We start from the raw sequence: 12184 nt of genomic DNA, 5'->3' as shown, positions 1-12184 counted from the left end.
TTTATAAAGATTTAGGCAAACTTACTAACATGATAGGCCTCCAATGCCCAAATGTCAACAACCCAGAAAAGACATCAGCACAAGCAGGGCCGGCTCTAGCATTTCGGGGGCCCTAAGTGAGATTTGATTGAAAGTTTTAAAGTTAATTTCCTGCAATTCTACACATTTTGCAATGGGGCTTAGAGAAAATGTTTAAGTTTTAAAGCAAGTTTTCTGCAGTTCTACACATTTTGCCATGGGGCGGAGAGAAAGTTTTGCAATTTAATAACAAATTTCATGCAATTCTACACATTATTCCATGGGGCAGAGAGATATTTTTGCAGTTTTAAAGCTGATTTCCTGCAATTTTACCCATTTTGCCATGGGGTGGAGATTATTTATTTTTTCAGTTTTAAAGCTAATTTCCTGCAATTCTACATATTTTGTCATGACTTATGCAATGTTAATGATATCTGTGTGACAGTGACTAACAAAATCAATGGAGGCCCCCTGGAGGTCAGGGTTTAGATAACTGGCTAGACTAACTTACCAATCAAAAAATTGTTAGCTGACATGGCTAATTGAGTGACTGTCAGTGACTGCTGATGCACAACAAAATGTCGAACTTGCACCTTGTGTATTCTACTATTCTAACTATCAATAGTAAGTTGAGACCCCGACTGAGTTCCTCAAAAACAACAATAAAAACAACATGTTTCTGGGTCGGGTGCCCCGTAGCGGCGGGGGCCCTAGATGACCGCTAATGTTGCTTATGCCTGGAGCCGGCCCTGAGCACAAGCTGAGGCAATTAAAGAGCTCCTGGAATAATGTTCTCAAAGGATGGCTGAGCGTGACACAAATGATAAAGTGTAATTATGTGGGGCTTGCTGTGATAAAACAAGCCCCAGTGCATTATTAAAATTTTCTCTTACAAACTCTGTGCTGATTAGGTTGGAGTGCATTTTGTTTTCCCTCAATAGAATGCCAGTGTCTGCTCTGTTTTATTGACAGGCTAAATTAATTCAACAAACACCTCCATTTAAATGTAACAACACATACATACAGATGTAGGATCTTAATTTAAACCAGTTTGCTAATGGAAGAACATAATCCTGCAGCAACAGGAAATGTGAATCATTATGTGGATTATAATTCATTAAAAAAATTGTAGGGGTTGATCATTTTTTCGCAAGGAAAAATCAAGTCTGAGTGGAATTGACAAACTTCAGAAGCCTTTCTAAACCTCAAATAAGCTACAAGTTTTAAATGTTCAGTTCTCCTGCAACAGGTAGTGATGGGGAGGGATCAATACAGTTACATATCGCGATATATTTTTTACAATATTATATAGATATTTTTACACCAAGTATAATACTTTTTTTGCTAGGTAGCATTAGCTAGCGCTAGTTGGCTGTACCTGCGCCAAAAACTCTGGTATTTCTCCTTCTCAAGCTTGTTCTCCATCTTCTTTTTTAAATGGTGAGCCAACATGTTTTCAGCACTGACTGATGAAAACAAATGTTCTCATGGCTATTTATTGTCCCTCTGCAACAGACATGGTGAGTGATATGTTTGGAGTCCCATTGAGACCAAGGTCTCTTTTTGACCACAGCAGCAATTACACAATAAAAGCTAGAGACACAGATACTACAATCTAATAGCAATTCAGTGTTATGGAATGTAGCATTAATATGCCCAATATGTATAGTGTATTCTGCATGATCCCAAAAATTACTTCACTCCATCTCAATCAGTTAGGCATTCAAGCTGCTATGACAGTCCCATTATGACAGTGTGCTCTAGTGCATCATGGGTGGTTTGCACCTGATGTCATGTGGTCCTCTGTAGCTCAGCTGGTAGAGCACGGTGCTTGTAATGCCAAGGTAGTGGGTTCGATCCCCGGGACCACCCATACACAAAAATGTATGCACGCATGACTGTAAGTTGCTTTGGATAAAATTGTCTGCTAAATGGCATATTATTATTATTATTATGCATGTAATGTGAGTTCCTGTAAATACTGTGTTCTCCAGTGATGATGATGCTGGAGGGTTAGCTAGGCTTTTAACCATTTGACCTACTGTACTGCTCCTACTACTACTACTACTATTACTACTACTACTACTACTACTACTACTACTACTACTACTACTACTACTACTACTACTACTACTACTACTACTACTACTACTACTACTACTACTACTACTACTACTACTACTATTATTACTATTACTACTACTACTACTACTACTACTACTACTACTACTACTACTACTACTACTACTCTGCACCAGAGAGAGCAGGTCCAGCACAACCACTGACTGTTCATGCATTAATTAACCAAACCAACCCTTGGTTATGTTGAGATTGAGGCAGTCAAGGGGTTAATCGTCCAATGTGAGGTTGGGGATGTGAAGCCAGTAGTATAGCTACAGGAGCTGCATGGCCTGTTTTTTTTTACCATCCCAAGGCATCAGCCTCCTTGGTGAATGTTGACTTTACATGTGACTGTGGTGGCAGCAGAGTCCCTACTAGCCTAGTGAGTAAACCCACCTCACACACAGCCACTGACATTTACAATATCTACACCACGGCACGATAACAGAAGAATACCCAATCAACATTCATTACATTGGTTGGATGTTGGATGTCTTACAAAAGAGGATATGCATTGTAACCCATATCAACCCCCTTGCGTAAACGTCATTTTTATAGAACATTATTAGAGGACATTACACCACCATGCCTATCTATCTGCATGTTAAGATAATGTGATCATTGACATGGTTGCGCCGTCTGCATAATTGGTTGGAGAGAATGTTGCCAGAGGTGACCCCTGCTGGTCAGCTGTTGACATGACAGATGGGAATAGAGGAGAAGACCTCAGCGTGGGGGAGGAGAGGAGGAAGTACAAAGCTTCTCACCTCCCTGTGGCATCATCCACAGCATTGCCACATCCGCACATGCACACTCCATCCATGCACTGCACTTGAATTGACCTTGAAGCAGGGACACATTCAAAATCCACCCTGTTTGTTATTGATGGATATGCAGCTCAATACCAAAGTCACTTTGCTGATCGGTTCTGTGCTACAGACATGACACTGTCACAACTGTGTAACATGATGCCTTTGAATGTTGCCTTTCACATGTAGCGTAAAAAACACACCCTTCTATCAAAGCAATACCACAGCCAACCAATGTTGATGTGCTATTTGTGAGCTGGATGTCATAAAGTAAAAGGACAGCAACATCTGTATTTGTGGAGATTGAAAGACATCTAGACCCAAAGACACAGCTCATTTTTCTTAAAAGAATAGTGGGACAGTTATTAAAAGTGAGTCTTTATAATAATAGGTCTAACCTTGTCTCAGAACGCATCTGCTACTGTTGATCTAAATAAGATCTAAAAATATAATCAACATCATGAATTATGCATTTAGATCTACTGAGTAAGAACGAATGTGACTTCATCACACAAATTATTCAAAAGGTTGTGATCACAGAGTAAAGACCAAGGCTAAACTGGTGTAACTGCCACCATGTCACCCAGCTATTGATGTTACATGGCTTGGCTGTTCCAAGTGGAACATCAGGATTGACACCCCCTGAAGTTGTGCTGCTAACATACTACAGCTGGACTGGTAAAACATTACATTTCAGTACTGCAGATTGAATTGAAAGAAAGCTGACTCAATAACAAAGCAGTGTTTTACACTTTGCTTGCCAGTACTGAACATCCATAATATATCAGATTTACTTTTGAAGGCCTGCAGTAGAGATGACATAACTAAATAATTATCTGTGGTAGCATCAAAGTATCAAACTACACTATGGTACTGTTCTCGCTTCTATGTACCATATGCTGGATTTTCTTCATGAACAACAAAATAAGTGGTGGTGACATGAAATATGGATGGAGATCAGTATAAAGAAAGAGAAATCACACATCAGAAAGATCTGAAAAAGTAATGCTTCCTTCCAAACAACTACAGAGGAAAAAGTAGCTATACAGCTACTCCGCATGTAATAACAATAGCTAGTTCTTATTGTCCTAATGGTAGTAGGCCTAATGGAAGATGCAGTTAGTTAGGTATTCTCCTGGTGTTTTTTTTTTACTTAACAAATGAAATAAATATGTCAAATGACGACAAACATGCCCTGGAGTAGGTGTGGTCCATAAATCTAAAAATAGAGCGCAGGAGCACTGCTGTCTCTCACATTTCATGTGTCAGAGGATTTTATAATCACAAGTGAAAATGTTCACTGAGCACAGCATGTCTCTCCTGACTTGAATCTCAAAATCCAGAACATTTGGAGCGCTAGGCTATATCCGTCCCTGCCCATCCACGGGTAACTGAATTGGTGAAATTATGACATGTGAAAAGAAGATGACTGGCTTATCCTCATGCACATGTAAACCAGCCAGATATAGGATACTGAGTTATATCTGCCAAACTCAAGACCTCATTAGCCAGCTGAGCCAAAGCCAAGGCATTAGGTCTGGGAGCTAATACGAGTCTTCAGGTCTCAGGCAAGGTTACTTATCACATGAGTATAGTTTGGCAAACCAACTCTGCTACATATTTGAGGTAAGTAGCATAAGATATGATTTCTCAGTATACCAGTTATATGTGGTCTGCAGTTAGCAGTTACTTTATCTTTACTCTACATAGCCTTCATTATGTATCTCAACAGTGATGTAAAACACAAACATCACTTTACACTGGTATGTCCCTAGTGTGATTAATGTTTTCTGTTTTCTTTTCAACATCTTAGTAAAGATCAAAGCTGATTAAAACTGAAATGTGTAAGTCCCTGTAGGATTGACAACACTCATTTTTTAAAATATTATTCTCTACAATAACAACACAAATATTAGTGAGATTAAAAAACATATCATGTTAGAATAGAAGTACATCTTAATTTCTCTATTGCCTATTTAAAGAATCCTTCCACTGTATTCCACTAATTATAAGCACCATAGTCTGGGTTTCTAATGCTATAATGTTCATTATCGTGTAGAAATATGTGGTGAAAATAAAGAGGGAAGATTAGTCCGTGTCAGAGCCTGCCTTTGGAGAGGGAGGCTAATCAAAAGAGAGGTTTTAAGTCCAAACAATGGCTGAACTCATCTTTGATATCCACAGACCTGACTGCACTTCGTACTGGGAGACAGAGCCAGAGAGAGAGCCAGAGAGAGAGAGAGACAGAGAGAGAGACAGAGACAGAGACAGAGAGACAGAGACAGAGAGACAGAGACAGAGACAGAGAGACAGAGAGAGAGACAGAGAGAGAGAGAGAGAGAGAGAGAGAGAGAGAGAGAGAGAGAGAGAGAGAGAGAGAGAGAGAGAGAGAGAGAGAGAGAGAGAGAGAGAGAGAGAGAGAGAGAGAGAGAGAGGGAGAGAAAGAGACGCCCAGCCCTACCTCCCCTCCCTCCCCCTAACACACTCTGTTCCTCCAACAACCCAAACTGAGATAAATGTATAATTAAATAAGGAGAGGAAACAAGACTGGGACAGAGTGAAAAGGAATAGTGTTTTAAAGGGTGATCGGTAATAAATAACTGAGTCGACCCGTGGTTGTAATTTTCCACTTCACAACTCAAGGGACTTCAGGACAGCATTATGGTAAAGCACATTACATAAGGCCAAACAACAGTGAGCTAAAGGGAAGCGTGGCTAAAGGGTGGCCCTGACCTCATATACAGGGCAGTAGTAATCACAGTCTGTTTCACTCCATAATAGACGGTTCATTAGGCTAAATCTACTACACCTGACACAAACAGCCAAAAGTCATCATGGCAACAACTTGGCAACCATTAAAAGGCATTGATTGATTTGGAAAGCGATAAAGTGTGGCTTTGGCTGTGTTTACACAGTCAGCCCAATTCTGATATTTTTCCCACTAATTGGTCTTCTGACAAATCAGATCAGCTCTGAAAAAATTCTGATGTGAAAATTTCTGATGTGATTAGTCAAAAGACCAATTAGTGGGAAAAACATCTGAATTGGGCTGCCTGTGTAGATGCAGCCTTTGAGGCATAGGGCTATGCTCAGTGGGCTAACAGAAAAAGCTACACTACACAACATATTTATTTGGACAGTGAAGCTAAAACTTTTAATTTGTCTCTATACTCCAGCATTTTAGATTTGAGATCAAATGTTTCATATGAGGCAACAGCACATAATGTCACTTTTTACTTGAGGGTATTTTCATACATATCTGTTTTATCATTTAGAAATGAAAGCACTTTATGTATCTAGTCCCCCCATTTGAAGGTGTAGTAAGTAATTGGACAAATTCACTTATATTTGTATTAAAGTAGTGAAAAGTGTAGTATTTGGTCCCATATTCCTAGCACGCAACGACTACATCAAGCTTGTGACTCTTTAAACTTGTTGGATGCATTTGAAGTTTATTTTGGTTGTGTTTCAGATTATGTTGTGCCCAATATGAATGAATGGTAAATGATGTATTGTGTCATTTTGGAGTCACTTGTATTGTAAATAAGAATAGAATATGTTTCTAAAAATGTCTACATGAATGTGGATACTACCATGATTACGGATAATCATGAATGAATCGTGAATAATGATGAGTGAGAAAGTTACAGAGGCAAAAGATCATAACCCCAAGACATGCTAACCTCTTGTCACATCCTGGCTCTGGGACTCTATATGTTGAGCCAGGGTGTGTTCATTCTGTTGTGTTTATTTCTATGTTGGCTAGAGTGACTCCCAATCAGAGGCAACGAGTGTCAGCTGTCGTTGGTTGTCTCTGATTGGGAGCCATATTTAAACTGTCTGTTTTCCCTTTGTGTTTGTGGGTTTTTGTTCCGTGTTGGTCATTGTTACCGTGGACTTCACGAGTCGTTTCTTGTTTTGTTTATTGTTGTCTATTATCACTAAAGATAATAAAGTTTAAACATGTTCGTTCATCACGCTGCGCCTTGGTCTATTCCCTACGACGATCGTGACACCTCTCACCATTACCATTACCATTACCAATAACAGGGGAGGAGATATGATATTTATGCCTCTAACTTTCTCACTCATTATTAGTCACAATTCATTCATGATTATCTGTAATCATGGTAGCATCCACATTATTGTGTCCAGAAACATATTCTATTCTTATTTACAATAAAAGTGACTCCAACATGACACAATACATAATTTACCATTCATTCCTATTGAGCACAACATCATCTAAAACACAACAAAAACAAACTGCAAATGCATCCAACAAGTTTGAGGTCACAAGCTTGATGTACGTTAATCATTGTGTGCTAGAAATATGGTACCAAATACTAAACTTTTGACTACTTTAATACACATAAGTGAATTTGTCCAAATACTTATTACACAGTCAAATGGGAGGACTAGACACATAAAGTGCTTTCATTTCTAAATGGTAAAACTGATATGTATAAAAGGTGACATTCTGTACTGTCGCCTCATATGAAACATTTGATCTAAAATCCCAAATGCTGGAGTATAGAGCCAAATTAAAAGTTTTAGCTTCACTGTCCAAATAAATACGTAGGGGAGTGTATGTGTGTAACAATCTCTTATTAACAATCTTTGAGATACATCCCAGTCCACCACTTAAATTGAGAACACTGCAGACCAAAATACATTAATTTGATAGAAAATGTGTCACTGTCTGTCTCTCATAACTGACAAACTGTTGTGAATGACAGATGGTGATAATGAAAAATCTACTTCAATCAAAACTCATCCAGCACCTATGATGCATTGGTTCCTCTAGTCAGTGCAAGATTTCCTTTGGAGTTTCAATTAACTTTCACAGATAGGCCCAGCCAGCAACACCACTAATCAGTAGTAAGACAGATGATTCTATGAACATATGGGCTAAATGACTGAAAACCACTGGTTACTAATAACACTAACTCTTTTTTTATAACCAATGCTAATGTGGTCCATTTCGTGCTCATGCAGCACTTAAATAATTAATGATAATAACAGCACTCTGCTAGTATGAAATGTTAGATTTTTTTAAACTACTACAGCCTTTCAGGGGATTGATGACCTAGGCCTATGTCCATTATCTTCCATCAACACAAGGAACTGAGGATGGGGCTTGGGCGGGGGGCTGGGGCGGAGACAGACAGGCTATGATATCAATCTGCTGCTTTGATGATTGGAATACAGCAACCTGCACTCAGACGACAACCCATTCAACACATTTCCCTTGACGAAAAACAAAGCTTATCATTCAAGCTTATCAGGTCAAACAATGGATGATTCAAATTGATAACAAATCGGGTGACACTGCTTTCAGAACTCTATCTCCCAGTCAACTATAAATTGAATGTTTTCCTTGTATCGAGGACAGCAGAAAGATTATGTTTACCCAAAGATTAATGGGTACAAGGAGAGAATGGAAAACATACCATACTACCACCACAACCCCTGCCCTTGTGGCTTATATCTCTAACCACTGTCAAAAAAATAGAATAAAACAAATAGACTGGGAATAGTTGTGACATTTCAGATATCTGTGAGCCTACATTTTAGAACTGCAGAGGGATGTAGCCTAAGCTACAGTATGTGTAGTAAGCTATTTATTCGCCTATTGTGTCTGAACAGTACACCATTAATAATGACACCTGATCTCCTTCAGTAGTCAATTAATGGTCAAGAAGCTCCTCTGCACTGAGTTGCCTATCCATAGTCTATGCAATCATTCATCTAACCAACCCACAGCCCAGCCCCTCAAAATCATAACACAACCGGAGGTGGGGCAATTGGAAGGCAGATCTTTTGACTTTTGACCCATTTTTCTCAAATCACTGAACCATTTTAATTATATTTACAAAATGTATCAAATCATCCTGTCCATAATTAAGGCTCCCTCTCTAGTAGGCCTATGTGCAGAACCCATTGGTAAGTCATGGAATAGGCGAAGGCTTCTGTGATACAGATAGGGCCTACTACACTGTATCATTGTTGTTGATGACCCAGTGAGGGCCAATAGTCATGGTGTGTCCCCGGGGAGACAAGCATCATATACCTCTGATCAAAGAATGTGTCCTATTGTAAATATAAACAATTTATCAGGGCTTAAGAGGATGGTATGTCCATAAAATCTATAGCATTTTGACCATGTGAGTTTCTCATCCATTTACACACAAACAGGCCTGAAGTAGAATCTTGAACTATAAATGTCTAGCCTTACCCATAGGCCTGGACAACCATTCATTCATTAATTCATTCAATTATGTATATGGTTTCAACATGGCTTAAACCTTTAACTTAAGATCATCAATGTTATTATTCTTGATAGAAAAAAACTAGTGTTTGACAGCTTTTTAAGTAACCAGTTGCTTATGCAAACCATGGGCTCAATTTTGGCCCCGAATAAATCTATATCTGTAGCCTACTTTTTACAAAAAGCAAAAACATGCATGGGGAAAACATGATGACTGTTCTTGCAATATTCATGCCAGGCATTGCAGTCAAAACACGACCAAACGCTGAGCATCACATGCAAATAAAAAAGGAGGGCAATTGTATATGGAGTTGATCTAACTGAGGCAATGCACCCTATTCAAATAAATAGAAATGATGCAGATAGGCTACATTTGGTGATGAAAGACATGCTAGTCATAGAATACCTAATAATGCATAGCCTAGAAACTTGGAATACGAATTATTCTTATTCATAGGCAGTCATCATTAGCTATGAAAACGAGACATTTCATCTCACCATTACACTTTTTCTACAGCATTGCATTACAGACAAAAGAATGACGGTCATCTAATGCGATCTGATGTCGACTATTATAATCATATAAATATATCGTTGAAATGTAGGTCAATCATAAAGTAATAGGGTGTTTGTTTTCTCAGAGCATCCCCCGCCTTAACTAGCGAATCATCCTCTAATGGATTCCATTTTCAGTCCACAATCAATGCAAGCTATAGCCCACAATAAACCAGAAATATTACACTTTCGGACCCTGGAAAAACATCTGGCAGAGTAACAAAACGGGTGAAAATATTATGCAAAGGCAAGTCAGAACTGGCGATTTTTCCTCCCCTCCCGAGACGACTGTCAAATTCATCCTATTTTGTAATTGTTTGGTGTGCATGGAGTGTGTATGACAGCTGGAAAAGCAACTGGAATGACATTGCGCTTACTGTAAAATATGCCGGGGAACAGCGTTCTTCTCGACTCCCCTCGATTGGTACCCAAAATTCAAACCATGTAAAATATGTAAAGCATTCCTTACGAATTGTTCGAAAACACACTTTACGCTCGACGTTGGTGTTGGCCGAAAAGACAGCATCCACTGAATGGCCAAGAGATACAACTATAGGTACGGGCAGGGTAGGGAGACCCGTTCACTGCGGTGTGCGCTGTGCAGCAGACAAGGCAGCGGCGCTTGCTCTCTCCTGTGCTCTGGTCTGTAACATCCCCCTTGTTGTCGAACAACGTTGTGCAGTTTAGGTACGAGTACAGGCAGCGACATCTCCTGGTGATGCAAGGATGAGCATCTCTTTTTCTCCCGACATTTCAAGGCATCTATCTGTAGCCTAGGCTACACAGCCATCAAGTGAATAGGTATAATCTGACATGAGTTTACTCTTCTCTTGTTAGGCCTACTAATTCTTACTTTGAGCTGAATTTGCTAAAATAACGATTTCTGTATATATTGCTACTTTTAATTGAAATTATTAATTGGGGGTCAATTTAGCCCCATATGGGACATCTCTTGACCCTATATGGGGCTTAGTGTCCATACACACAATGGGATTTACAAATATATTTCGTACTTTTTTTAAATGTTGTATATGTAAAACAAATGTCTAAGCATATAGTTTCTTCTCCACTCTCATAGTCATCCCTCCATGTCTAGCTCAACCTAGTTTAGATGACATCATCTGTCCTGGGGCCCTTTGGCATAGAGCAGCAACATGACTACTGTACAAACGTGGGCCAGTCGCCACATCACTTCCTCTGAGGCAAAAGGGCACACCACTGAGGCAGACAGCAAGATCAGTAATGTTAAAACATTTGTATTTGGGTCTGGGGAAGTGGATGGAAGTTACCACCCACTCACAATGTAACCCCCTTTGAAATAAATAAATGTGAATTACGTAGAGCTTTGCTATTCCTTCAGCACACACTATCAAGGTGAAACCACTGAATGGCCCCAAGACACAATTCACATACAGTAGCCTGGAGCGCACATTTTGCGCCTGTTTTTCTAACAAAAATAATTCATATGAAAGGTCATAAAGAAAGGTCAAACAAAAGGTGACATTAAATTCAAACAAAGGTACACATAGCATGCAGGGAACACTTGATGAAAGACAATATCATATTTTAGCATTTTGTTTTGTCACCTCTAAACGTGCACATAAATACTAAAGCACATTTTACAGCAAACGATGTTCATCAGTATTGTTGAAGGTACCTATCAAGATATATCATAACATAATAATTCAACATGGAGGAAGAAGGCACCCATTCCCTGGCTGCTCCTCGTTGTCTTTATCAGAAGTGTGTCATCCTGTCCCCAGGGGTGAATAAGCACACCTGAGCTCACTCTCTTCTCTCAGGTATCACACACCATGCACTGCTTTTATAGCCCAACATATTTTCCGGTTGTTATTAAAGAAATACCCAAATAACTTTGTACTGTAAAATTAAAATTGTTCTGGTATGGAAAAATGCTGCTGAGTTGAAAGGAGATTTGGCAGCAAAGAAAGGCTCTACCTTTGATTTGTATCTCACTTGAGGTTGCAGTAGCATCATCGGGTCTAGGATGATGGGGAGGGTTCAGCCAGTGTCAGAGGAGTAGCCTCTGATAAACCTTGACAGAGAAACAATTGAGAGACACATACAGTGGGGAGAACAAGTATTTGATACACTGCCGATTTTGCAGGTTTTCCTACTTACAAAGCATGTAGAGGTCTGTAATTTTTATCATAGGTACACTTCAACTGTGAGAGACGGAATCTAAAACAAAAATCCAGAAAATCACATTGTATGATTTTTAAGTAATTAATTTGCATTTTATTGCATGACATAAGTATTTGATCACCCACCAACCAGTAAGAATTCCGGCTCTCACAGACCTGTTAGTTTTTCTTTAAGAAGCCCTCCTGTTCTCAATAATATAATAATATGCCATTTAGCAGACGCTTTTATCCAAAACGACTTACAG

General features: G+C 39.2%; 1 protein-coding gene across 5 annotated transcripts in view; it reads right to left on the bottom strand.

Annotated features, from left to right (window-relative positions):
• The window catches only part of LOC121580958 (catenin delta-2), a 117330-nt gene extending 106939 nt beyond the window's left edge, over window positions 1–10391 (bottom strand). For 3 of the 5 annotated variants that reach the window (XM_041896191.2, XM_041896193.2, XM_041896194.2), the window contains exon 1: window positions 10152–10390. The gene's annotated coding sequence lies outside the window, so the exon portion shown is untranslated. Of the gene's footprint in view, window positions 1–10151 lie in introns of all 5 variants that reach the window. The other 2 variants (XM_041896190.2, XM_041896192.2) reach the window with 1 other exon arrangement.
• Window positions 10392–12184: the final 1793 nt, after the last annotated feature.

The sequence above is a fragment of the Coregonus clupeaformis genome, chromosome 14 (genome assembly GCF_020615455.1).
Source record: "Coregonus clupeaformis isolate EN_2021a chromosome 14, ASM2061545v1, whole genome shotgun sequence".
Taxonomy (NCBI): Eukaryota; Metazoa; Chordata; class Actinopteri; order Salmoniformes; family Salmonidae; genus Coregonus; species Coregonus clupeaformis.
The sequence above is the reverse complement of the archived record's forward strand: the minus strand, read 5'-3'. Positions and strand labels throughout refer to the sequence as shown.